The 27,688-nt window shown below is 37.5% G+C and overlaps 1 protein-coding gene across 3 annotated transcripts in view; it reads right to left on the bottom strand.

Annotated features, from left to right (window-relative positions):
• LOC139134983 (MFS-type transporter SLC18B1-like) overlaps nt 1–26,116 on the bottom strand; it is an 82,869-nt gene extending 56,753 nt beyond the window's left edge. Inside the window, exon 1 of one of the 3 annotated variants that reach the window (XM_070702106.1) lies at nt 25,966–26,116. The gene's annotated coding sequence lies outside the window, so the exon portion shown is untranslated. Of the gene's footprint in view, nt 1–19,800; nt 19,973–25,965 lie in introns of those variants that run through there. The other 2 variants (XM_070702107.1, XM_070702105.1) reach the window with 2 other exon arrangements.
• Nucleotides 26,117–27,688: the final 1,572 nt, after the last annotated feature.

The following is a 27,688-nucleotide window of genomic DNA, read 5'->3' as shown; positions in this document are numbered from 1 at the left end:
GAATAGCATCTTTTCATTGTTCAAATTTATCAAAAGTGTTTGGTACCCTATAGCTGAAAGTTGAAATGTTATAAATTATCCATAAAAAAATTGAACCGAAAAAGTAGATGATCTTGAATTTACTGATTAAACTAACATTACTACAATATTCTATTCCCCTAATGACATGTGGTTCCAATCATGGTATATCCAGCTGTCTTTCCTGCTATTGGCCTCCGAATAAAAATGCAAATATGTCACCTCTTTTCAAAAACATGACTTAAACCACACATTGCAGACCGTACTCAACTTCATCGGCATTTGACAATGAACTTCAGGTGTCCATACCGTTATTCGCAATATTCAAGGAGGGAGTCCAATCCCCGAAATGCTGGGCAGCGGCGTGACGTTAATATATCGTCGATTTCCGCACGATGCTCGCCGACACTGTGCAAGCTTCACCCAGAACTACATCGGTAACACTAATTTCCGCCAAATTAGATGTAATTTGTGAGGTGATAAGGTCGAGTGAAAATAGTTTGTCGGCAATGTTGGAGCTCTGGCCAAAGAGGTCATAAACAGAAATCAAGTACTCTTTTTCGTAGTAACACCTACGATACTGGCAAAGAGACTTTACCGACTTCTGCAGTCATCGATGTAGTACCACTGGTTTAGCTATTTGTTCGTGGAATGTACATTTAAAAAACAAGATTGAACAGGTCTTACTCAAGGTAGATTCAAGCAATAATATTTGTGATGTTCTTTGTATTGTTTACATAGTTTTGTCGGAAAGCTTCTCCAATTCCGAATTCCAACTTGAAAATTACTCCTTAAAACGCAATGACAGTGTTGACAAACGTGGTTGCGGAATTGCCATTTGTATCAAATCTATTTAAGGTAAAGGGCGACGAATTCGGACGCGAACACGCTTTAGAACGTTTCTGCGCAGATTCAACTCCAGCCTGCCGCAAATGGGTTATTTTGTAGCGCATGTATTTAACATCACCTGTCATTGTTGAAATTGCGCTTTTACCTAATTTTTTGACCCAGTGTCTTAGAAATACATGTGACCTATAACCTTGTCATATTTTGACCCCCTAGGAAGCTGGTTTTTATTCAATATGAGCGAAAAATTAACATTTCTCTCCCATTTATATGGCGCAAATTACCCATTCACCTGGAGATATTGTAAAAAGTAGCGTGGTGACACCCTTTTATTAAAGTGTAAACTAAATGGTATTATGTCAGGAGTTTATTCGCCAAGTTTGGTCAAAATGACACCATTCAAAGCGACAGGAAGAAAGTTCGAAAATTATGTAGTGATATAATTTGATATCGTAATTTTGTAATCGATACTTATGTTAAAATAGTTTCACAAACATCATGAAAACTATACATTCGATAGATATGGATCTTAAGTCTTGGTATTTATTAAAATTACTCATTTGCTAAGCGTTTTATAATTGCTTCTTTAGTTTAAGTGAATTATATCATTTTTATTTATTTCCAACGACGCCATTTTAACGTCCGTATCCATGGAAACGAGCGTGGTGACCCCCATTTTTATTTCATTTTTGCACATGCACAACTTCCAGAATATTTGTGCAAGTTTCAAGAAAATGACACCACAACTTAATTTTGACGTAATTCGTAGTACTTCACCTTAAGGGTTATTACGGGAAGTTTGGTAGACACCGTGTCGTATTCGATTGATGTGTCCGTATTTTGATTCGTTGCTGCACAACTTGTCAAAATGCGGACACATCACGGGAATACGACGCGGTATCGACCAAACTTCCTGTAATAACCCCTTCATCATGCATGCATATTTTGTTATCGGATGCGCTAATTTGCGGGTTGCGGGCTGCTGGTTGCGGGCATAAAAAATGTGTGGTTTTTTTGGTATCATTTTCACCAGTAGTTAGAATAAATGCTAAAATGGTATCTAGATGTATTTGTTCATGGAATAAAAGCCGTGAACTTCTTGAATAATGCCGTTATTTTAGCTTACATCTGGTAAAGCGCCACCAACGTCAGAATAGTCCATTTCCCATCCAACATTCGCCGTTGCACAGCGCACTGCCGATCGAAGCTTTCGAAATGATATGACTGAACTCGGATGAGTAATAATATGAACACAAGACAGATTTCACAACAACTCGCTATATTAACTTTTTATGTTATGATTAGGATGGATAGTTTAAAAGTAAGTTTCGGATCGTTGACAGCACAGATGAACTGGGAGATGACCTTCAGTTCGTGCAATTGAAACTTGACACGCCTAATAATTTGTTACTTTTTCATATAATGCTATGCCCTTCTCACACTTCAGATTAGTTCAACCGCCGATATTAGGAGATACAAAATTATTGAGAGCTGCAGAACACAACCTAATCCAAAACTATTCCTATTAGATCGATTCCCGAAAATAAGTCAACGCACCGGCGTGTTTTCCCGCTGAAATTCTCAGTCGTGTAAAATGTTAGCGGAATGTCGTTCTCTGCGGTCGCGACCTCGGGTGAACCAAAGTAAACTAAGTCCTTTGTTGTACGTCTTTTTTCTGTTTAAAGATTTCATGAAAAATACACGGCATTTAAATACACATCACTTCTACGCTTTTTAAGTAAAATCTTTCCTTACACATCGCATTTAAGGTGAAGTACTACGAATTACGTCAAAATTAAGTTGTGGTGTCATTTTCTTGAAACTTTGCACAAATATTCTTGAAAGTTGTACAAGTGCAAAAATGAAATAAAAAATGGGGGTCACCATGCTCGTTTCCATGGAAACGGACGTTAAAATGGCGTCGTTAGAATAAATAAAAATGATATAATTCACTTATACTAAAGAAAGCAATTATAAAACGCTTAGCAAATGAGTTAATTTTAATAAATACCAAGACTTAAGATCCATATCTATCGAATGTATAGTTTTCATGACGTTTGTGAAGAAATTTTAACATAAGTATCGATTACAAAATGATGATATCGAAATTATATCACTACATAATTTTCAAACTTTCTTCCTGTCGCTTTGAATGGTGTCATTTTGACCAAACTTGGCGAATAAACTCCTGACATAATACCATTTAGTTTACACTTTTAATAAAAGGGTGTCACCACGCTACTTTTTACAATATCTCCAGGTGAATGGGTAATTTGCGCCATATAAATGGGAGAGAAATGTTAATTTTTCGCTCATATTGAATAAAAAACAGCTTCCTAGGGGGTCAAAATATGACAAGGTTATAGGTCACATGTATTTCTAAGACACTGGGTCAAAAAATTAGGTAAAAGCGCAATTTCAACAATGACAGGTGATGTTAAATATATGCGCTACAAAATAACCCATTTGCGGCAGGCTGGAGTTAAATCTGCACAGAAACGTTCTAAAGCGTGTGCGCATCCGAATTCGTAGCCCTTTACCTTAAGTAGGCATTGTTTAATTTTCTGTATGTGTTGCCCTAGAACAGAATTGTGAGTGGATGCATTACAAAGAATTTACTTCCTATGGCCTGATACCAGAATGTAACAGTTTACATTCTGCGATAACTGGCGACATTTCCGAGGCGCGGATTTTTTTTGTCAGTCTGGTATTATTTCCCACTCACATCCATGGCAAGAAAGGAAAGTGATTTCAGATCCCTAATTATTTGTAATGGCCAGGCAGCTCGGAATAAATTGGTCCTCGGAATCGCCCCCTTAATGTAGCAGATTTTTCAGAAACATGACGTATTTTCACCCACTTGGTTTGGTCAGTTATAGCATCTTTAGTCCAAAAAATCAAGTTTACAGCATTTATGTTTTCAACAGCCTTCAAATGTACAGTATTATGTTAAAATACGCCATATAGTTGTGTTTCATTAATTTTAACCATCTTGACCTGATGGTGAAATATGGACTTGGCAGGAAAAGGGATACTGTACGATAGACCTGATCATGATTATTGATAATAGACACCTTCTAAAGGTTTTATTTCTTATATACTAAATGCCATATACATATATTAGAAATCTAGCCATAATTCTAAAAACCCACAGCCCGCAGCCCGCACTTTAGCAGATACCTTTTGTTATGACTGTTTCCCTAGGGAAATTCCGAAATTCGCAACGAAATCGACAGAAGTCGACCTTGCTTGCTTGTCGCTGTATTCACAGAATGTTGATTGCTAAGGAGTGATGATAACCGTGATTACTTGTTGATATCAATTCCCCTTCATCGGAGGCACTTCCATTAAGATGTCGACACAGGTTTTCACAATTTGAAGAACGTTTATGTTTAAGTTTAATACGATGTTAGATGTGAAATGTAGACTAAAGTGTGTAAAGTTAGTAATTTTAGTATTGATAATCATAGCCTCAGCCCTTCACGAACGTTACGAGGCTAACCAAAATTTGTGTCAAAATCGAACTCGCGCGGGCAGCAGTCGACAGACGGTGCTCCGCTCACCATGGCCGTGCAGTGCACGAAGGGAGCAGCTCTACGGCATCTACGAATGCAATGTGAATGTAGTAATTGTACCAGTCAGTCACCTCGAAGAATTATAGGTGTCCTTTGACGTTACATTTGTAAAATTTATCGTCTTAGAAAAGGAATTTGTGACCTGATTAGGGAAAACTTGAAGTGATTACAGCGTCACAACTCTTTTGATTCTGATGTATATTTTATTGCAGTACGAATAAAATATTTCAAAGGTATATACATCGCCCGTTTGTATATTCCGTTATTGACTTGCTTTAATCTAAGAGACTGGACACAAATTACAGGGGGGGGGGGCGGTGTTTTTGGGGGTGGGTCGCCATTTTTCGCGCAAGCATTTTTGAAGGGTCATAAAATTTTGTGCAAGCGTATGGGGGAGGGTCACCTTTTTTATGCATCAAAAGCTGAAATTGCATGTGCACGTATTGAAGAATATGGAATACTGAAAAAAGAAAAACTACCTCCTGGCACTTTCATTTTCTGTCATTTTCATTTTCGGCGCGCCCTTCAGGTGCAAGTTTAAGGGTATAATAAACAAAGTATTGATGATCCAAGCAGCCACATTGATTTAAGTTGTCATGATTTCTACTTATCCAATTCCTCTATTGTGCATATAAACTGTCCCCTATAATGACGCTTTCAATAACAATTTGGGAGATCACTTATTTGATATCATTCTCCCATTGACAATACATTGGGTATAGGTCGGTGTCAAATATTCATGTCGCTGTATGTACATTTTTTATTTTTTGAGGACATTGACAGAATGCAAACTATTCAGAATAGTGCAAAATGTCATCAATAACAACTGGAAGCTTCAGGTCGAACAGCTTTTGAATAACAATTAAGGATCAGATAACCTATGAGTTATTTGTAGTTTCCTCATAGCCTACAATGTATAGTTAATCAACATTTCAGTGAAATTCCAAAATCAAATTTCTCGCACAACCATTGACTTGAAACCACTCTAGTCTAATCATGAACATTAATACTTATAATTAGGTGTACATAAATGCACAGATTTACCTAGATTTGTATTGGGAAAAAATATCCATAGTGTCATCATAGGCTGCCATGCATAGTAAAATCGACATTTGAGCGAAATTCTAAAATCAAATTTCTTGCAAAACCATTGACTTGAAACCACTCTAGTCTAGTCATGAACATTAATACTTATAATTAGGTGTACATAAATGGACAGATTTTCCTATTTTTGTATTGGATAAAAAATATTCATTGGGTTTTTATCATAGACTGCCATGTATAATGAATCAACATTTCAGTGAAACTCCAAAATCAAATTTCTTGCACATACATGGACTTGTAACCACTCTAGTCTAATCAAGACCATAAATATCAATAATCAAGCATACATAGATACACAGATTTGCCAAGTTTTGTATTTTAAAAAAAATTATAATTTCGTCATAGACAACAATTTATAATGGATCAACATTTTATGCAAAATTCCTAAAACAAATTTCTTGTACACAGATGTACGTGTTACCACCCTCTTCTAATCAAGTACAATTATATCAATTATTCGGGGTCCATATACGCACAAATAGTGCATATTTTTAATTGCGAAATTTTTTTAAATAGTTTTGTCATAGACTCCCATGTATAGTGAGTGGATCAACATTTTGAGCGAAATTCCAAAATCAAATATCTTGTTCACATGAGCACTAGTAAACAACCCATGCTAATCAAGTATATTTATATCAGTTATTAAACATTTATAGATGAACAGATATTGCTAGTTTTATATTGGAAAATACAAGTTCTTATAGTCGAATAACATGTATAGTGAATCAACATTATCGATAAAATCTAAAAATTACATTTTTTGTACACGCATGCACTTTTTACCCGCCAATTCAAGCAAAGTACATTTACATGAATTATCACACACATATGATTTTTTGATATTTTTCGGACAAAGCATGATATCGGCCACATTTTGCCTTCCTTTTGAAAGGGGACTTCATAAGTATAGCAAATCAGAAGGAGGTCTTGAACACATTGTTGGTTTGTTGGGGGGGGAGGTATTGAGTAACAGGGGACGGTCACTTATTTTCATGCACGGATAAGGGGGAGGGTCACTAATTTTTGTGCATGAACTTTTGAAGGGTCACTATTTTTGATGCAGCGGTGTTTCGAAAAACACCGGGCCCCCTGTAATTTATGTCCAGTCCGTAAGTAAACTTGTTTAAGACCCATACGAAAGTTTGACTTTCTTAGGAGTAACTTATCATATTTTGTGTCGGAAACGTTAACGGAACAGTATCATGACCGTACCTCTCCCAATGACTGTATACGAATCTTAAACATTAAATTTGGTATGTGCGCCTTCGTTGTCTTTTTTTACTGTCTGTGGTGCAGTCGGACTTTAGAAGCTCATTTTAATATGGCTGTAGTCGATATAATTAACCACCTCGATATTAAAACTCGTCAGCAAGAAACTTGTACTATATAGTGGTTCTGTCATGATGCAGTCGAACAGGACCGTGCTCATGAGCAGCGTGGACGACATGAAAACACCGTACGGGACAGTGAACGATGAAAGGTGTCGCGAAGTCGGTCGCTATGCATACACATTTTCAATGCATTCGTTTGTTTGTTTTGGTAAGACTTTCATGTGCCCTGAAACTGAAATAAAACATTTAAATTTTGACAATAACTATAAATGACATTTTGGAGTGTCATTAGTGTGTTCGCTCAGCTGTTATTCACACAAACATACCAACGCTGGAAGTAGTTCCGGTTACAGTGAAAATATGATTTATATTTCAACATGTTAAAATATGGGTTGATATAAGAACTCTCTGAACAATGGGAGAATGACAATACAGACACAGGATTTATCATAATAAGATATTATTCGACTCGTGGTGACACGGTCATTACGTCACTCGTATTTTCCTTCGCTGAACGAAGAAAAATATTAGGGAATAGTATACTTATCACATGCACAAGCCAAGAATTCGTTATTTTTTGCAAAATAAAATAAGTTTTCCATGACGATTCCGCGTTTAAACTTTTGAACTACTTTAGGAATAAATATCAGTACGCCGTGCACAGGTTGTCAATCGTTTCCAGTCGTCCGTCGTGTGAGTTAGCGCTCGCTCGCTCACGTTCGTTCGTGTGTGGAGCAAATGACAGCTCTCGGTCTACACGCAGGCTACCTTCCGCAAAGTTATACTCTATTTCAAAGATAGCATAGTCCTAGAAATTTATCACAGACGAAGATACGCTATTTTTCGGGAACAAATATCGACTGAATCTCGACGGCGCGAACACTGTAAACGTCGCGCCTGACCCTGTTTGCAATGCGTACGGAACCCACTGTATACGCGACCAGCTTCGAGTTCGTCGTTTCCGCAAATAATTCACGTAATTCCTTCGGAATATACAGGCGGTACACTCTTGTGTTTACATTGTTCGGATTAGTAATGTCGTAGTCTGTGAAAATATCGACTTCATTACATGACTTTTGATCATGGGAGAAACATCGGCCGCCATGTTGTTTGTTTACATATTTACGAGCACACCGAAGATGCGAAGATCGACAAAAATAAAGGTCCGACGCACCAAAATTGATGACAGAGACGCGGGTTGTCGTGACGTAGAACGACCAGAGAATAAATCCCGTATTTTTTGTTCGGAAACGACAAACTTGGCTTGTGCATGTGATAATATCCATTACATTAGGCCTTGCAATTTGGAATGTGAAGATTTATAAACCATGTAGATTGAATTGAAACCTTTAAAGAATAGATCCCGTCTCTTGGATGTTGTTTCTCTTCCCGCTAAGCTCTACTTGAGAAAGCTTTTTCAAGGCAAGGAAATGATGGTGTTTTAATGTTAATGTTGTATCAGACTTTATTTGAATCATTTTTTATCTCTGTCACTTTTATCACTTAATATGATTGAGTTAGTCAATGGTTTAACACATCAAGCTACGTAACGTTGTCTTGATCATATGTATGTAAGATAGTTGAAAACTTTATTTAAGAATACATTTATTATTGATATTGGTCTTTCTGATAATTTGCCAGTGTTTTAACTTTTGGCTACCATACCGTACCAATTCAGCAACGTACATTCATGTTCAGCATAGATCTTTCGAAAATTTCAACATGGTAAATTTATACATGATTAACTTGATGCTCCCTGGTATTTACTGTACTTTGAAAATTATGTCAATGCTGCGTTTGATAAGTAGATTAATATTTTTAATGAAATCTGTGATCGTCACTGTCCAAGCATTGACCGTCGGGTGAAGCGTTTTAAACAATCGGTCTGGTTGACCAGTGAGAACCTGGATGCCATAAAAGAGCGTGATATTGCTTTCAAGTCTGTCAAATCATGTTTCATAACATGCTCAGTGGGGTGAGTATGGACAAGAGTTATCAAACATGCGAAAACACAATATTTCAAAGACATGCTGGTTTGTACTAATTCAACACCTATTGTATAGTTCAATGAATTCAAGTAAGTCGGGTATATCCGGTGTTTGCGACGCGTAATATTATGTACACAAAGCATAGTGATATTTCGAATACAGTTTAACTGTCTTTTTACATGTTTTCTCGACTTGTTTCAAATAAACCTATTAGCAATAGTGGTGCTCATGACCAAATACAACAATTTGTACAGATATTATTACGCGACGGGCCTCAATTCGAGGTTTCACCTATAAAACGGGACGTTTTCTATGCATCTTTATTAAATGCCGAGTCTACGGATGCTGACTACGTAAACTATAGATTGAACTTGTAAGAATTAAGGCTTTCGTCATTAGGTTTAAAATAAACCCTGGTTTGTGGTATTTTATGCGGGAACGAGGCTGGGTGCTGGGATTTAGGCTCCCCATGTGCAGCATTATAGCTGTGGTCATCGCTAGCAACACATCTTCCCGCCAGTCTGTTATGTATGATTTATCCACCATGGAAGAATGCGCCCTGGACTATTCATTCACTGAATGGTGGGAAAGACGCATCTGTGAAAGGACACGATAGACAAGTTGGTCACGGAACAAATTAGGGCATCATTGTAGAAGTGGTATAGCTACAAACTGGTGACGTCAAAGATGTGTGTAATTATTGAAATGAAGTCAAAGGTTACGTTCTAAAAGGGGCGATAAATTATTTGGGGTTAATGGGAAGTTACAGGACCGCGGGCGCACAAAGGGGGATCAGGGGGATGCAAAGAGGCGTCAAATGGTCGTACAGGGAACTCTTTTTGAAACATATCCATTCTCCGATAAAAAATGGAACATTTTTTAGTTAACTTTATTTTCCACAAAAGTTTAGTCTCTATACATTCACAGAAATCATATGCAAGATTCAGTGACATGAACGCCTGAAACATGACAAAATTATGGGCTTCTGGGACCAAACAAAAACACGTCCGATCAGAAGCGTGACATTATTCATAGATTTACGATAATCGGGCTTTTACAGGGGAAGTTCCTGTTTAAGAGTTAGGATATGAGGACTTGGAAACTTAGGAGTAAATTATCGAAAAAAGGGGTCCAAGTTTTCACTATCTCTACTCCATTCCACGTCTTCTTCAGCCATCCTGATACCTATTTGGAAGGAACAGTTGATTAATTATTGGGAGAGAAAGCGTTACTTGTTTATTATACTATCTTAAAAATGAAAATAAATAATTTTCATATAGCTTTGGATATACGTGCTTAGCACAAGAAGTTGGAAATAAAGATTTATTTTTATATGAGTTTGAATTAAGAGTTAAAGATGTCTTTAAGCAGCAATGGTGGGTTAACGTAAGTGGAAAACTAAAAATGCGTAATTATGTTAATTTCAAAAGTCCACTGGAACCTGAAAAATACTTGACCCTTCAACTTAATTTTAAATTTCTTCAGTTGTTTGCTTGTTTTCGTGGTGGGTGTCTTCCATTAAATATTGAAGAAGATAGACACACGGGCATAATATCTAGTGAAAGATATTGTACCTTATGCAATCTTAACAAAGTTGAGGATGAATTTCACTTCTTATTAGAATGTCCTGCCTATAAAGACTTTCCTGTACTTTACATTTCAGGTGAAACATATATTCATCCAAATTATTGTAAATTTAATCTTTTGCTACAATCATCAAATGAAGGCAAGTTACGTAAAATGTGTATATTTATTTATTTATTTATTTATTAAACAATGTCTCAGTAAATAATTTTCCTAACGATTATAAATACTTTATTTCATACCATCAAATTGTAACTTCTCTTGTGTAATGTAACTCTTTGCAATGAGGCCGGAGGCCTTGAAATGCAATAAAACATATGCTCACTATCTGATATAGTATGACAACCAATACGCTGCCGGGGCTTGAACCCGAGACTCGACCCGAGGCTCGAGAATTAAAAAATGACGAATATCATGTCAGTTGCCATGTCGATGTAGGTAAGTATGGCTGGTAGTCCGTTCCAGGGCATTGTTCGTGGTTTTCTTTTGGGGGGGGGGGGGGGCGGATGGGCATTGGCGGAGTTGACTTGTTACCTCAGATATTTTTCTGCTATAGTGTATAATAGACCCTGTTTATTGGCATTTTATGCGGGAACTAGGCTTAATACTGGGATCGAGGCTCTCCCTGTGCAGCATTGTAGGTGTGGTCCTTGCTGGCACCGCACCGCACTTTATGTAACTTTTTTTTTCTAAGTTTTCTTCCATTCCGTCCACTTTAGGCGGAGTTGTGTTGTCAATAAAGATTGGCCTATTACCCCAACGTTGTTCTGCTGTAGTTAGCATATAAGTGACATTTTGGCATACGTTTGTAACATGAGTATAAACCCTTCTGTTTTTCCAAATGCTTTCCAGTGTGATAGAGTCATTTCTATGGAACGCCGACACTAACTTCTGCTCTTCAAGTGTAATATGTAAGGGGGAAACGTTATTTTGTCGTGTATAACGTTTATATGTCGTAGGTATACTTTGATATAACAAATGCTAACTTTTGAAAATTTTTTAACCATTTTTGTTTTAATGCGAACCAGTATTTCTTGTCCTACTACCCAAAGCATGCTGATATACACAGTGCTCAGTTTGTCAACTCACCCTGTACATGTGTAAACTGCTTTGTTATTGTTGAAAAGTGATTTCTGGTCCGGACTAGAATTCAGAATTCAAATGTACACATGAACAATGATTTTTATACATATAGATGTTAAGTTAGTGATCTAAATAGAGGGTGTTTTAACATTCTTTTTGTGTGTAGAATAAGAAGATGCAATTGTTATACAGAATAAAAATAATGGAAAAATCATGAAAAATTAGCATTAGCCTTCTGGCCCTTTAAGCGCAAACGTTAATATGTTGTGTATAAAACGTTTATATGTTGTAGGTAAACTTCAATATATTAAGTGCAAACAATAATATATTGTACATAAAAGTCAGTATGTTGTATATAACGCTAAAGGGACATTAACTGTAACTGTTGACTAATTTTTCACTACTCTGTTTCAATGTATCAACTCCAGAATTTTACTATAGTCCGATCATCATGACCAATGCCCGGTGTCTTGCTTGCCAACACAGCCTGTATATGTGAAATGATCATTGTAATTGTTGATAAATGTATTGTAGTCCGGACCTGAATACAAAATTTAAACAATAACAATTCAGATTATACTCATATAGGGTATATTTATGTGCTAAATATTATGATTTTCTCCATGGTTCAGGGATTAACACCAGAAACTGCAGATGATACACAGAAACAAACAAAATAAAAAAAATGACCAAAGTTGATGTCTATGAAATGTTAATATGTTGTGGTTAAACTTGAATATATGAAGGGCAAAGGTTAATATGATGTCTGTGAAACGTTAATATGTGTAAGCGCTCACATGTATATGCGCAAACACTTTTTAGGGGCCCAAGCCTATCGGCTGGGCCCCTATTGGTTTCATTGGGGTTTGCCGTCTTTCTTCTTCTTCTTCTTTCGTCAATTCTTTGTCCATTCCAGCTTTTGGCCATAGGAATTTTGACGTGGGCACTATACGGTCTAGGCCCTGAGAACCGTATAGTGCCCACGTCTATGAATATTCAGCGTGAACGAGGGAGATAAAACTGCAAAGACTGTTTCGGATAAGGCTGGCGGAACGCAAACAAATTATCTCGACTTTATCCCTTATTCTACACTTGGCTCTTCTAAGTATTTCTCTGCACTCCCACCTGACAAGTCCACAGCAACTAGATTTTCGGTAGTTTCACCTAACGATGGTCCATTGTGTCATTTGAGTCGAACGGATACTAGCAAACCATCAAAAGTGCATGTTATGTTGTAAAATATGTAAGTCACCATGTTTATGGTCGCAAATAAAAATAAATGCGTTGAGACACACGATAATTTTGAGTATTTAACACCCCCTCTAAAGTCCCTTAAAACTACGGCTATACGTGAACGCGCTCGCTGTCATCCGCTCTAAGCTGATAGTATAGCATCGTGGCATTACTCGTCAGCGACGACTGTTATGGTTACGATCATGTCGATCGGTACGACATGTGTCAATGGTCCTGTTCATGATCAGGCTACTTGAATGACTATAAAACTGATGTTTTCTCCGTTATTATGGACAAGTGTCCTGCATATACAGGGGCAGAACATTCCGGTCGATGGGATAAACACTCAAACAAAAATTGACGTACTTCGCCTGTTTGTAAGCGCAAGCGTTCCCGGACAAAAAGATCTAGATTTGGTCCGCCCGTACACCGGCCGCGGCAACTCTCTCCCAACCCTATACGTAGCATGCGGTTATAAACGGGTTTTTCTTTTTTATCTAATGTAGGTATAATATATCTATGTAAGATATTGATGTGGTCCAATTATGATATATTGTAGTCTAATTTTGATATGCTGACTTATTAATTATGTTAACAGACACACAAAAAATGCTCACATACCCCTAGCATGCCGGCTAACCCGTGTAACGCCGGGAACACACGGAGGCTGTACCCAACTCACGGCTAACATTGCCGGCGAACTTCAAGTACGTCGCGATTGACAGTGGCACAGCTTTAGCAGTGCCCATCAGGCTCATTCTGCCTCTTCAGGCGAGGGAAACTATCCACAACCCTACTAAAAGCATTTTTTCCTAGTTTGTGGCTTATTTTTGATGTTACGGTATTTTTGCTGCTTGCACAGAAAAGTCTAATCGATAAAAGAGAATGCCAAAAAAATGCAAATAGATTTTCCTCCAATAGGCCTAAACCCAAGACGGTCACAGTAGTACAACATTATAAACCAGTCTTGTTTATATGCGGGGCAGCGTATATACTAATGTTTTTGATTTCATCTGTCCGTTCAAGTGACGAAGTTTCTCTTACATGTAAAACTAAACGAACAAGACTCAAATTCTATAATGATCATTCTTTCTTGTATGTCGCTGTAGCAGCAGCCATTCCTCTCGTACGTGCGAAGGAAAAAACAATGACTCTTTTTGTCGTTGCACGACTCAGGGTTTTTCCGTTGCAACCCCTATTCGCCTGGGGGAAAACAAAGAGAGCTACGACTTCACGTATGAAGGCCTCTGCTTCCTTGTGGAATAGATTTTCTAGACATATTCGTTCAGTATCAAGTAGTGAAGTTTTCAATTTTGACTAAAGACCTGCTTCTTTGAGAAAGAAAACTTATGGTCATGCGACACGTGTAAACCGCTAGTGAAAATTTTCCGATGGACACTGCTACAAATATCATATACCATTCAGCCTGCCCATTAACCCATGGAGGTAGTACCTCCATGATGAAACATTGGTTTTCTTTTCTTATTTCTCTCAGTATTTTGTCACTGACTGCGCCACAGTCCTTCCACCCACGTACGTATAGAGGTACCGTGCTTGGGAGGACATCGCGACATTGCACTTTAATTTTATATGATATCCGATATTTACGGCCACTAGACTAATAAAATATCGAAGTAAGATTGGCCTAGCTAGATCTAAAAAGGGCTGAAATCTCAAATCTCTGATATATATCGGATATTTACTTGAGATTTAAAAGAATCTAGTATCGTGTAGTATCGAAGCTAGAGTCAGTCCTTGGAAGTCGGGTTTGGCCAGAACTGTGAGGTGGTGAAATCTGCGATATATATCATCGGATATTTACTTGCGATTTGACAGAATCTAGTCTCGTCTATCGAAGCTATAGAGTCAGTCCTTGGAAGTCGGGTTTGACCAGAACTGTGAGGTGTTGAAATCTCCTACATAGGCCTATATCGGCTATTTACTTGCGATTTGACAGAATCTAGTCTCGTCTAGAATCGAAGCTAGAGTCAGTCCTTGAAAGTCGGGTTTGGCCAGAACTGTGAGGTGTTGAAATCTCCGATATATATCGGATATTTATTTGCGATTTGTGAGAATCTAGTCTCGTCTAGTATCGAAGCTATAGAGTCAGTCCTTGGAAGTCTGGTTTGACCAGAACTGTGAGGTGGTGAAATCTCCGATATAGGCCTATATCGGCTATTTACTTGCGATTTGACAGAATCTAGTCTCGTCTAGTATCGAAGCTTGATTCACCTAATTTCCCGATAAATAGTCTCAAGTCTGAAGTTGTACAAAAAGTGGCGTCCAGGACCCGATAAACAAGAGGTTTTACTTACAGTGGGGTTGTCCTTGATAAATTGAACAGCGTTTCTGTCCAATCACTGGCCATGCTTGGTTCAGGCGTCAAATTTAAAATTCATTATATTCAGTGCGTACATATTGACACACACGCTTACTAACTCATTAAGTTGGCATTAGCTCTCGCAGAAATTCCTATGGCAAAAAGCTGTCATGCCAGCCTTAATCTGGGAAACCACTTCATGCACACTTCCCAAACTTGGCACAGTGATCAGTGCCAATGAGGGGTGGTTCACCGAGCCCTTGAATTTCTGTTCACGTGACCTGGCGGCCATATTGGATGTTCCCAAAACCTTGAAGTAGGGTGGCCAAAGTTAAGCTAAAATGTTGCGACATTATACGCAACTCACGCACACTGAAAGTGAAATTTGATTTTCGTGAAATTTTAAACGCCATTTTTTCTGAAAATAAGTAGCTCAGTTACTGAAAAAATGGATATTTCCAATTAAAATCGATGTATGAGGCAGGTTTCATTAAAAAACTGAAGAAAAAACGATAGAAAAATAGTGTTTTTCCTCTCCAAAAATGCCACTTTGTACTGACCGGCCACAGCGCTCGAGCGGTCGCCGCTCATGGCACGCACTTCTGAATCCAGTCAATACCTATTTCGCAACGGAACTGCTTTCGGGCCCTGTGCACGCTGTCATAGAACTGTGAAACTTGGCCAGGAAGTGGCAGACCATCCATTTACATGTAGTGGTGAGTTTTTGTTATATTCTGGGAATTTTAGCCAGCAAACACGAGGTAAAGTGTGTACGGTAAATTCGGTGTAGATTTTTCCCATTTAGATACATATTTTTGCCATAAAACTTGTAGCATGCTCTTTTTAAACATCATTCCAACATTTCTGTGAAATATGACGAAAATCTGTCCACGAGCACAAGTACGAATTATAAAAACAAAATCGTGTTCATTCATAGACCTCAGACAGTGTGACTCAAGATGGCGGCGGAAGGCAGTCACACCGACACACCATTGACAGCCTGCCTGAGGCTGAAGTTAGGGACAGCTATTTCTTACAATTTTATGGCTGAAAATGAACTGCATTAAAAGACAATTGGCAGTTTAAATTGATTTGTTAGAATTGAGTGTTATTAAATAACATTGTGACAAAATTTCATTGTATTGTGAGCTCTAGTTTTTAAGTTATGTGAATTCAAAATTCATAAAAACATAAAAATCCATCCATTTTTCGATGGTACGGTGCCGCCGCAATTTTGACTAAGTCAGACAACATATTTTCAATTTTCAACACTCACAGTTCCAAAATCCAAGACTGTGCATAAGTCAAATCTTGATTTTTCTGTAATATTGGGTAAATCTGTGCACAAGACACATAGTTTAATGATTCCATGTGAAGTAAATAAAAAATTATGGGTTGCCAAACTTGAAGGAATCGGCATTCATTGAAATAATTTTAAAATTTGCCGAAAATTGTCCGCGAAAAAATGGCATTTTTATTGCTTTAAAAATTCATATCTTTTGATTGGATACAGCTATTTGCATAATTTTTTTTATTTTTCTTCTTTTACCCCATTCTTGCCAAAAATCCATTTTAACTGTGTGTATAAACAAGAGAAAAAAATGGCTTGGCCACCCTACTTAAAGTGGTTTCTCTTGGTGACCTTGGGGTCTGGTCAATTTGAAATGTGGTGTGTTGCGAGCAAAAATATACTTTTGACTCCTGCTACACAGGTAGCTGCAGACTTGACGCCCTACGGTGGGTGGTCCATGTTTTTTAGGTATTTGGGACCTCTCTCACCCGAAATCATACACTAGAGTCAGTAGGGCTTCAAGTTTGCAGCTGCTGGTGTACAGGAGCGAAAAGCCTATTCCTACTTTTTACAAATTGCAGGGCAGGAGAAAACTCGCCATTGGAAGTGGAACTGAACATATTACCATCAGAATCACTGTGCTCTTCCACTGCCTGTGCCTTAAACATTCTACGAATTTTGACCGACCGCCAATTGTGCAAACTCAAGACGTATCAGTTCACCGTCTGTGAGAGATGAAACGATATTGACTCCTACTTTTTCATCAGCGAACTGCTGTGCCAGGTTCCTTAGACCGATTCTTTCTAGTATAAGGTCAATGGTCATTGTTATATCCAGGAGTTTACTGACCAAACTGTGCTGTATCGGAAAGCTAAAGTTCTTTATTTTCTCACGCAAAATGGGAGTACTCAGAGCTAGCACAGCGATAGCATGGCATAAACGTGTTAATGTTGCATTACGGGAATTTGACGTCGCAGAAACAGTGCCGCCGCGCAAGAACCACATAGTACTTGATCATATGCTTAAACGTGTTTGCGCATACACATATTAACGTTTCGTAGACATCATATTAACTTTTGCTCTTGAGACATTAAAGTTTACCAACAACATATACTTGTTTTACACTCAACATATTAACGTTTGCACTGAATGTATTAACTTTTACACACGATATATTAACAGTTGCGCTTAATATATGAAAGTTTACCTACAACATAATAAACGTTTTATACACAACATATTAACGGTTGCATCTCATATTTTAAAGTCTATGTACAACATATAAACATTTTATACATAACATATTAATGTTTGCGCTGAATATATTAAAGTTAACAACAACATATTTTTATACAGAACATACTAACGTTTGCGCTGAATATACTGAAGTTTACAACCAACTTATAAACGTTTTATACACAACATACTAACGTTTGCGCTGTATATCATATTTTATACACAACATATTAAGATTTGCGTTAAATATATTGCTGAATATATTAAAGTTTATCCACAGTATACATTTCATAAACAATATCTTAACGTTTGCACTTGATATATTAAAGTTTACCAACAACTTATAAACGTTTTATACACAATATATCAACGTTGGCGCTTTATACACAATATATCAACGTTGGCGCTTAACGCAGTAGAATTTAGTGACGGCATTCATACATTTCACTGTACAAGGCTTCAGGTAGTATTCATGACCGTTCGAATTATCGACCTATTTCAGTTTTACCGACCCTTTCACAAATACTGGATAAACATATCAATAATTCAATTTATACCTATTCCTTTAATATGAGTTTACTTCTTGAAAGTCAGTCAGGTAGCGAAAAACATTATTCTTGTCAAATGGCTTTGACGAAATCTTGTTCAATCTGGATATAGGTTATTTAAATGGATTCGTAAAAGACTTTTGATTTCATCAACGGTGAATAAGCTGTCAATATGTTGGATATCGGTAAACGTTATGGAACGAATTCAATCATACCTTGCTAATCAGTAGCAATTTGTTAAATATTTGGGTTGTATTTCCGATAGACTTGACACACCTGCGGGTGTAAGGCAAGGCTATAGTTTTAGCCCACGTTATTATTTCGTCGTCACTGCAAATGTAAGCAGATGACCAGACACTATGTAAAGGTCCAACCATGGAAGCTGCACATAATGCTATCAATAATAACTTTCCTGCGATTTCAGATTGGTTCAACTCTGATTGAATATTTTCTTAAGGGATTTAAGAAGAAAAAATTTTCCTTTATAGTTGCACAATGATTTGTAGTCACTTATTCTTACCAACGCAAGGAGATTTAGTTTTATTAGCTTTGTACATTTTCGCAGTTCACAGCATATGTATGTAAATAAATAAATAAATAAATAAATAATAAATGAATAAATGAATAAATAAATAAATAAATAAATAAATAAATAAATAAATAAATAAAATGTGTGTGTGTGTGTGCAAAGTGTCATTAATAGGAGCTCGCTCAGTGATATTTCCATGTGCTCCAGAGCAGAATGGAAAGTTAAACCCTGCTAAATCCGTTTAGAGGTTCTCATCCCGACCAAATACTACAATCTATTTTAGTTATAAAATTCATTGTTCATAACTATTATATAGTTTGCGTTGATGATAAATGAGTTCTCCGCCCGTGACACTTGTAGTGAAACAGTTGTATTTATTCAAGTAAATGTTTAGGACTGGTGTTAGTCTAAACGTTATTTTTTCATAAAATCGGTCTCAGGGCTTCAGAATCAATATGTATACCCTCAACAACGTTACGGTCGTAGTGACTACCTTATCATTTGGCATAAGAAATTCAAATTTGTGCATTTTGTCAATGCAAAGTTTCATTAGGCTACAAGTGAATACAACAATCCCTGGGCTGCACTACACTACATAAGCAATTGCATATCAAGGGATAGCTAACCTTTTGCATGTAATGGGACGAAACACCATTAGACCACTTAATGTAAAGATGAAGAAAAAGAACGGGAAGAAGACATAGGACACGTACTGCTATTCTGTAATAAAGAGTTAAAGTGATGCTTATAATTGACAACTTTGTGTGTCAAGCTCAGTTATTGAAAACGTTACGATCTTGACAGGCACGATTCGCCAATGTGCGACCGTAACATGGTACTTGGCCGACCGTGTATCAGCGCTTCTGGTGAACACGTACCAGAGACATTGGCGAATTTATTCTGGCTGGCTTGTGTTGAATATCAAATAAGAAACTGTAGAGATTGCATGTGTTGATTGCAGAGCACTCAAGCTTTAGCTTTTGAGAGAAAATGATACTTTTGACGTAACCCCGCCTTGATCAAACCAGGCTTGACTTCAAATTGTCTATGTGCACTATTTTTTGATCTTGTGGAACCATTATTAAAGTCACTATTGAGTAAATTAGACACTTACTTTCACGCCCTTCAGGTTGATTCAGTTCAGAAGCTTTGCCTGTTCCAACGGCTTTTCGTCTCACTGCCAATCGAAATATAAAATTTTCACCAGAGCCTATGCTAAGGGCATCCCGTACCAGACTCTGTGAAAGCGCACGTTGTATAAACACATTTTTCCACAATGCCATATATTATGGCTTTTAATAAGACAAACGTCCTAGACATGTTCTGACGAGCGTGGGTATTGTTACCCCGAAATAACAAATAATATTCATACTCGGTACACATTTTCTGTTACATAACAAGCGCTCACTGCTATTGTATGCTTTGTCGACTCTCTGACGACTATCACATTCAGTCCCCGGATGTAGACTCGTGCACCTTCAAAACCAGATGGTCATGTATTGGAATTTTCCAATGCTGTGATTTAGAGAAACTTAGAGCTATACATGAAATAGGAGAGAGGCAAAATTACAGGTGATACCACCAAATGTGACACGATAATTAGTGTGCCAAGTGTAATTTATGTATATGCTATTGAAATATCGTTAGAACTTCCCCTGACTCTTACATAACGGAAATATAATGCCGATTATTATACACCTACTACCGTAACCTATGGGAGTTTGACCGTCCAATAACTTTCCGTATTTTGTATAGTACGCGGAGTCCCGAATACGGGAGACGCGCGACGCGCAAATTTTCAGGGGTTTGTTGCAATTTTATTTCAACGATCGCGCGCGTTCAACTCATATCGCGCGTGCCGCATCCCCTAAATTTACCATAGAATTAGTTCATACGGACGATTAATGGAGGGAGGTGTATAATAATACGGTTATACACAAAATACGGGCCTGTATGGACTCGGGCTCAGTGAGTGACGTATTGGACTCGCCTTCGGCTCGTCCAATACGTCACTCACTGAGCCCTCGTCCATACAGGGCCGTATTTTGTGAATAACCCTATAGTATAAATTTCATTGTACTTCTTTTACATACCTGCAGCATTCATAATTGACCTATCAGAAAGTTACACTAGTGTGTTTTTGAGAATGACAAGTGTCGATTTCAAATTTTCGTCGACTCATAGGTAAAATGGGATATTTTACCAACTTTTTTATGACTCAAAACAGTGCATAATGATCCTCTGAACTACGCCATCATGTGCAGGTGGCACGTATCATATGTATAAATTGGATAGTTTGTGTTTTACAAAGTAACAAGGCCAAAAGACATTTCAAAATACACACAATTGTCCCCTTTTTTTGCCGTAGGTTTAAATGCTCGGAAAGATTGATAGGTTTGATGTATTACACACACAGATGAACATGATTAATGCTTCAAGTACAATTAAGAATGGTTAAGATGTTTAAGAAGCTTCGAACGACAGCTTAAATAATTTCGAAACATCAGACATGTTTATGGATGCTTACCTAGCATGAATGAATGTGGTAATACGTGTCATTCGATACTCGATAAGTATCGGTAAACTGTTTTATCGCTTAGCAAGCATCACTAAACCAGTGTTTTGAATACTTTAGACATTTTTGCAAACGAGTAAACCGAATCATCATTAATATATGTCATGGGCCATGGTTTGAGTTTTTAACGTATTCTTTACGTACTCTGATGTTGAGCATTGTCTGTCATTAGGTTTAGGGGAAACATTTTTTGATATGGATTATCCATATTGCATAACGAGGTGGGGGGACTTCTGATGCAGGCTTTTGGTAGTTGATTTGGCGCAGTTTACACTCGTAGTTCAGACTCTAGAACGTCCATAAAGTGTTCTACAGTACATCAATTGCATGTCTGTTCACTTATTCAGATATTATTCCCATATATTTTTCTTCGTTCAGTAAAGGAAAATATGCATGGGTGACGTAATGTCCGTGTCACCAAGAGTCGAAGAGGCGACACGGCAATTACGTCGTGAGAATTTTCCCAGTTGAAGTAAGACAAATATCAGGGAATAATATACTTACCACAGGTACAAGCCAAGAATTCATTATTTTTTGAAAAGTACAAGAATCGTTCCATAACGATTCCGCGTTTAAACTTTTGAACTGCTTTAGGAATAAAATCAATATGCCCTGGACAAATTGTCAATCATTTCTAGTTGTCAGTCACTTGAATGAGGAAAACGGCTTTCTAGGTCTACACATACCTTCCGCAAAGTTATACACTATTTAAAAGATAGCATAGGTCTAGAAATGTACCTCTGACAAAGTTGCACTATTTTTTCGAGGACAAAAATCGACTGAATATCAACGGCGCGAACAACTGTACCAGACCCTGGTTGCAATGCCTACAGAACCCACGGTAACGCGACCAGGCTTCTTGTTTCCACAAACAGTTCACGTAATTCTTTAGGAATATACAGACGGTACATTCTTGTACATTCTTGAAGGTGCAGCCAATACTAAAACACAAAAATTTACCCAGCCGCCCTGGTTTGGAAGGTCATGTCAAAGTGCAAAGAAAACTATGCAAGAAAATTTAAAGGTGTTCAGAAAGTTTGATATTCCTGATTCGTTGGATAATTATAAACGGGAAAGAAAATTCTTCAAACAGACATGTAAAAACTCCAAAAATACGTATCAGAACACTATAAGAAATAATTTTAGAGATGCGGCAGAAAATAATTCACATGCTTTCTGGACTATTTTGAAGTCCATAATTGGCCGCAAAACAACCCAGCAAATGAAAGAAGCATTCAAGCCTTTCAGTAATCTGTATAAGGAGTGCAATGATTCTGACATTGGGGATTCACAGTTTTTATCCTCCGTTCAAGAAGAAATTGAACAGTTTGATTTAAGAAACGATGTTTTGGATCAGGAGTTGACAGGGTTAAATGATCCTATCACAGAAAACGAGGTTTTGAATAGCCTTAGAAAGTTAAAGACTGACAAATTTCCAGGTCCATACGGGCTGCCAAATGAATTTTTCAAATATTCAGCAAATGTAACATTACCTTTATTGGTAGAAATGTTTAATTTTATTTTTGACACTGGAGAATTTCCTGAATAATGGTCACTTGCTACTATTATTCCATTATTCAAGAAAGGTGCTACTGATGACTTAACAACTATAGAGGAATATCCCTACTAAATGTGTTGGGAAAATTTTTTACCTCTATCTTAAACGAGCGTTTAACACAATGGTCGGACGAATCTAGTATTCTTTCAGATTGTCAAGCAGGATTCAGAAAAAATCATGATACGACTGACGACATTTTCACTGTACATGCAATCATCCAAACATATTTAAGTGACAGACGTGGAAAGTTATATTGTCTTTTCATCGACTTCTCCAAAGCATTTTATAAAGTGAATCATCCACTTCTATTGTATAGAATTATGTCACTTGGTGTTAGAGGTAAAATGTTTCACATTCTTTATTCTATGTGCAGTAATATTAAATCCTGTGTTAAGTCAGGTAATGTAACCTCAGAGTACTTTAACTGTCTAGTCGGTGTAAGACAGGGCTTCATTTTAAGCCCAATCCTATTCACTTTTTTCATTGAAGATCTTAATTCCATGTTCATATCAACAGAATATATGGGAATTCAGTTGACACAAGAGATGTACGATCTTTTTTGTTTATTATACGCAGACGATGTAGTATTATTTTCAGATTCTGTGAGCAATCTTCAACGGTTGATTGATATTCTTTACCAATTTTGTACAAAGTGGCATATGCAAGTAAATCTGGGTAAAACAAAGGTCATGATCTTTCGAAAAGGGGGCCATAGGTCCAGACTGGAAAAGTGGCATTTTGGTACCGAAGTAATTGAGATTGTATCGTACTATAAATACTTGGGCTTATTGTTATCCACTAGAAACAGCTGGTCTAAAGTAGTTATTACACCATCAAGTCTAGCCAGTAAGGCCTTAAATTTATTATCACTTGGAAGATGGAAACTGATTTTACCCATTCTGTGCTATGGATCTGAAATTTGGGGATTTCAATACTATGATATATTAGAGAAAATCCAGAGAAAATGGTGCAGAATATTTTTTGGGGTTGCACGTCATACCACAAATGAAGCTGTATTGGGGATTGTCGCCGATCACCTATTTATTTTCATACTCTAAAACGTTGTATACGTTTTTGGACGAGACTGACTCAGATGCCTGAAAATCGTCTCCCTCGACAGGCCTATCGAATGTTATGTAATTTAGACTCTTTAGGACGCCGTACTTGGGCACCTTCTGTCAAAAATATCCTGTTATCACATGGTTTTGGTGTTGTCTGGTTTACACAGGAAGTGGGTAATATAGATTTATTTATGTCGATATTTGAGACAAGATCTTCAGATATTATTAAGCAACAATGGCAAACCAGATTGTCACTCAAACCTAAACTGAGATTATACAGAGAGTATAAAAGTTTATTAGAGCCAGAAAAATACCTAACACTTAATTGCAATTATAAAGTAATTCAAACATTTGCTCGTTTCCGTTGTGCTGCTCTTCCTCTTGCAATTGAGGAAGGGAGAAGACATGGTATTGATGCATCTTTAAGATTTTGTAATCTATGTACAATGAATGTTGTCGAGGATGAATACCATTTTCTTTTAGTGTGTCCGTTGTATAACGATTTAAGGAAACTTTACTTACCAAATGAAATTATTGTACAACCGAAATTTCACAAGTTTAAAAAACTGCTCAGTTCAAACAATACTGATCAACTGGGCAGTCTCAGTTATTTTGTATATAAAGCCTTGAAATTTAGAGAATCACACGTACACAGTGATTGATGCATGCATTCTCCTCACTGTTCTTTTGTGTTACAGCCTAGTTGACGAAATTGTATGTATTTCCCTCTCTTTCTTTCTGATTTGTATTATTCTCTGTCACAAGTTATGTATTCTATATAGTCCCTCTTTGTATATGGGCCGGTGGCCTTTCAATGCAAAAAAAATACTCGTTACATTCTTGTGTTTCCATTGTCCATACTATTTTTGTCATAGTCTATGACCGAGTCCTTTCTTGAATTTATCGTAGGATATCCTTAAAATAGTCATGATTTCAGAGTTCAAAGAGTCTATTCATAGATAGGGAGCCTTCAGTAATTACAGGTGGGGAGGACCGGGGGAACTGTGGGAGGGTCACTTTTAGAAAACTTCCTAGGGGGAGGGTCATTTTTATAAACCTATCTTGAGGGAGGGTCACTTTTAACAGAAGCTGATTCTACGGCCGAACCGTCGATTGTCCATGTGATGTTCCTGAATAGTGAATCACCGACGACATACTTTGATTCTTTTAAATACATACACATTATCGACAAGCTTCACAAGCAAAGAAGATACAGTGGTATCGTACACCTTGAACAGTTAAAACTGATGAAAGACAATAGACAAAACATATGGGACCGGTGGCAAAGTGTATATCAATTATCAAACGTCTATAAATGCAGAAATTTTGTTAGCTTTATGTTTTATTTTGGAAAAAAAAAGTTCATTTATCTCTCACAGATTACCGTGTATACAGTGAATCAACATTTCGGTGAAATTCCAAAATCGAATTTCTTGTACAAACGCGCAAGTTTTACTTCCAACTTCAAGCAAAGCACATTTACAGAGATCGTCAATTAGATATAAAAGTACAGATATAGCTTGTTTTGCGGAAAATTGTCAATAGTTTGCCTAATAGATTCCCGTGTAGTATGATTTGATATTTTTGGGTGAATAACTATCTCAGCCACATCTTGCCTTCTATTAGTTGTGCATAATATGGTGACCCTCCAGCAAATGTATGACCCTTCAAAAATAATTGCGTGGTAAATTGGGACCTCCCAAAACGCCAGCCCTCCCCCTGTAATTTCTGTCCCTAACCTACATATGAATGAAACCAATTGCTACGTAAATTAGCTAATAGTCGTTCAGTTATTCCTGGAGAGAATACTGAAGTGATCGGGAGAGGGTCAGTTTTATTATGTCGGACAAGGGGTAGGGTCATATTTCAGACAAAAGGTTTGGGGGGAGAGGTTAGTACAGGTGCGCATGGAATTCCCCAGGTCCACCCGATGTAATTACTGAAGGCTCCCTTATCGGCACTATCCTACATAATCTACATAGTAGTTGTCTAAACCAAAACGGGGACAGCTTCAGATTGCGTAGCTCTCTGTGTCGATCTCGAACACCTCCCGAACCCAACATTGAGGAACTTAAAAATACTTGCATGTACTTCTACGCTTTACGAGTTGGTTGATTTTATGAGATTTGCCTCTTCTTGCGGTATTTAATCCCTGTGCCAATTTAGATGAAAACTTTCCCCAGAGCATTTGCGACAAGCTGGCTATTTGTATCCTGTACAAGGTTGAACGGATATGAATTCTTCAGGTCTTTTCATAAAAGTTGTAAATTGCTATGCAAATAAGATTCATGTCTGTCGAATGGTTTCCATGTACATATTGTTTCTGTTGTATTGTCACCCGGAAATCACACATTGGATTCAAAAAAGAACTCGTTATCTAATACACCAAGGGCGCTTGTTGTTTAGTACTGATTCGATGTTGTCTCCCAGGCGTTGTCTGCTCGGTCTGTACTTAAATCTTCTCACTTTTTTAGTCAAAGAGAAACTGAGTCATAAATAAAATTATAGGGGAGAAGTCAAACATTAAGACAACCTTGCCAAACATGAGCACAGAACGTAATTTACTCAGCCTATAAAGTACGTTCAGCATTTAATGAAAATCAACACTAGCCTTACATTGTTCTGTTTTTTTTTGTCTGTATTCTCCTTTTGTAGACATCTTCAACCTGATGAAGTCCTACTTTTAGGACGAAATGTTGTGTCAAAATTACCAACAGAATAAACAGAAAATATATAACCAGATCAGTAGACATGTGCAAATTTATTCATCCGCTTTTATCAATCCACGCTATGAACAACGCTTGGAGCTATCTGTACAACTCAAGTTGACTTATTCATATATTTACCACATGAACTGGCCCGTATCTCCATCTGTGTGACGTACACCAGCACAGATAAGAAATCCGTATTACCCCTGTTGTACGTCATCAACAGGAACTGTTTTCCTGCAATGGTACCGTTCGTACATGCACGTCGCGACATAGACCGATTTTCGTGATCAATGCCGTGCTCTCATGGCAATTTGACAAAAAGATGACTAGACTCGATAAATCCAGATATGGAAACAGAGAAAGCATGTCAAACGAAATTTCGAGTCGCTCTAGCTTTAACTATTCCCAAGAATAATCGAATGAGGATACCGTCGATCGTTTTAATGGCCCAGTAACGTCACGGCACCGATCGTAAAGCTCAAAAGCACAGATCGCAAATGACATCATGTTTTTCTCTCATTAATATGCATAAATAAATATTCGTCCGCATTTCCCGCATAAACGACAATAATAAAATTGCTAGTGTAACAATGGCAACTAAAAGTTACACTTATTTATGAATTGATGGCTCAGACTACAAGATGCAACAACAGCCGCGCATGCAACAACGAAATTTGTCCGAATGTAAGGCATATTTGTCCGAAAGTCGCGCGCGTGCAGCTATATTTAGTAACAAATTTGAAATCGCGATCAACGCTATGTGGACGTCGTCATACCTGGCGATCCCCAAGCGACGTCGAACCTGGCGATCCCGGTTGGCGATAAACCCGAAAGATACACCTCAACGAAAGTTCGACTTAATGAATGAGTACCGTATAGTCTTCGGGAAAGTAACATAGAACTATAAGCATAAAGTCATTCGACGAACAACGATACTTTTCCTTCATCGCACAAAATTATACGTTGTTTTTCGATCGGAATCAAACCTGCAGCGTAAGGCTGTATACGTAGTGAAGACATAAGCTGTCGACCTGTACAGTGCAGCGCTGTAGAATCCGATGTATTTCGAAAGTTGACTCGGACAACACTCACATCAG

The sequence above is a fragment of the Ptychodera flava genome, chromosome 6 (assembly GCF_041260155.1).
Source record: "Ptychodera flava strain L36383 chromosome 6, AS_Pfla_20210202, whole genome shotgun sequence".
Classification (NCBI taxonomy): Eukaryota; Metazoa; Hemichordata; class Enteropneusta; family Ptychoderidae; genus Ptychodera; species Ptychodera flava.
Note: the sequence above shows the minus strand (reverse complement) of the source record. Positions and strands in the feature narration are given on the sequence as shown.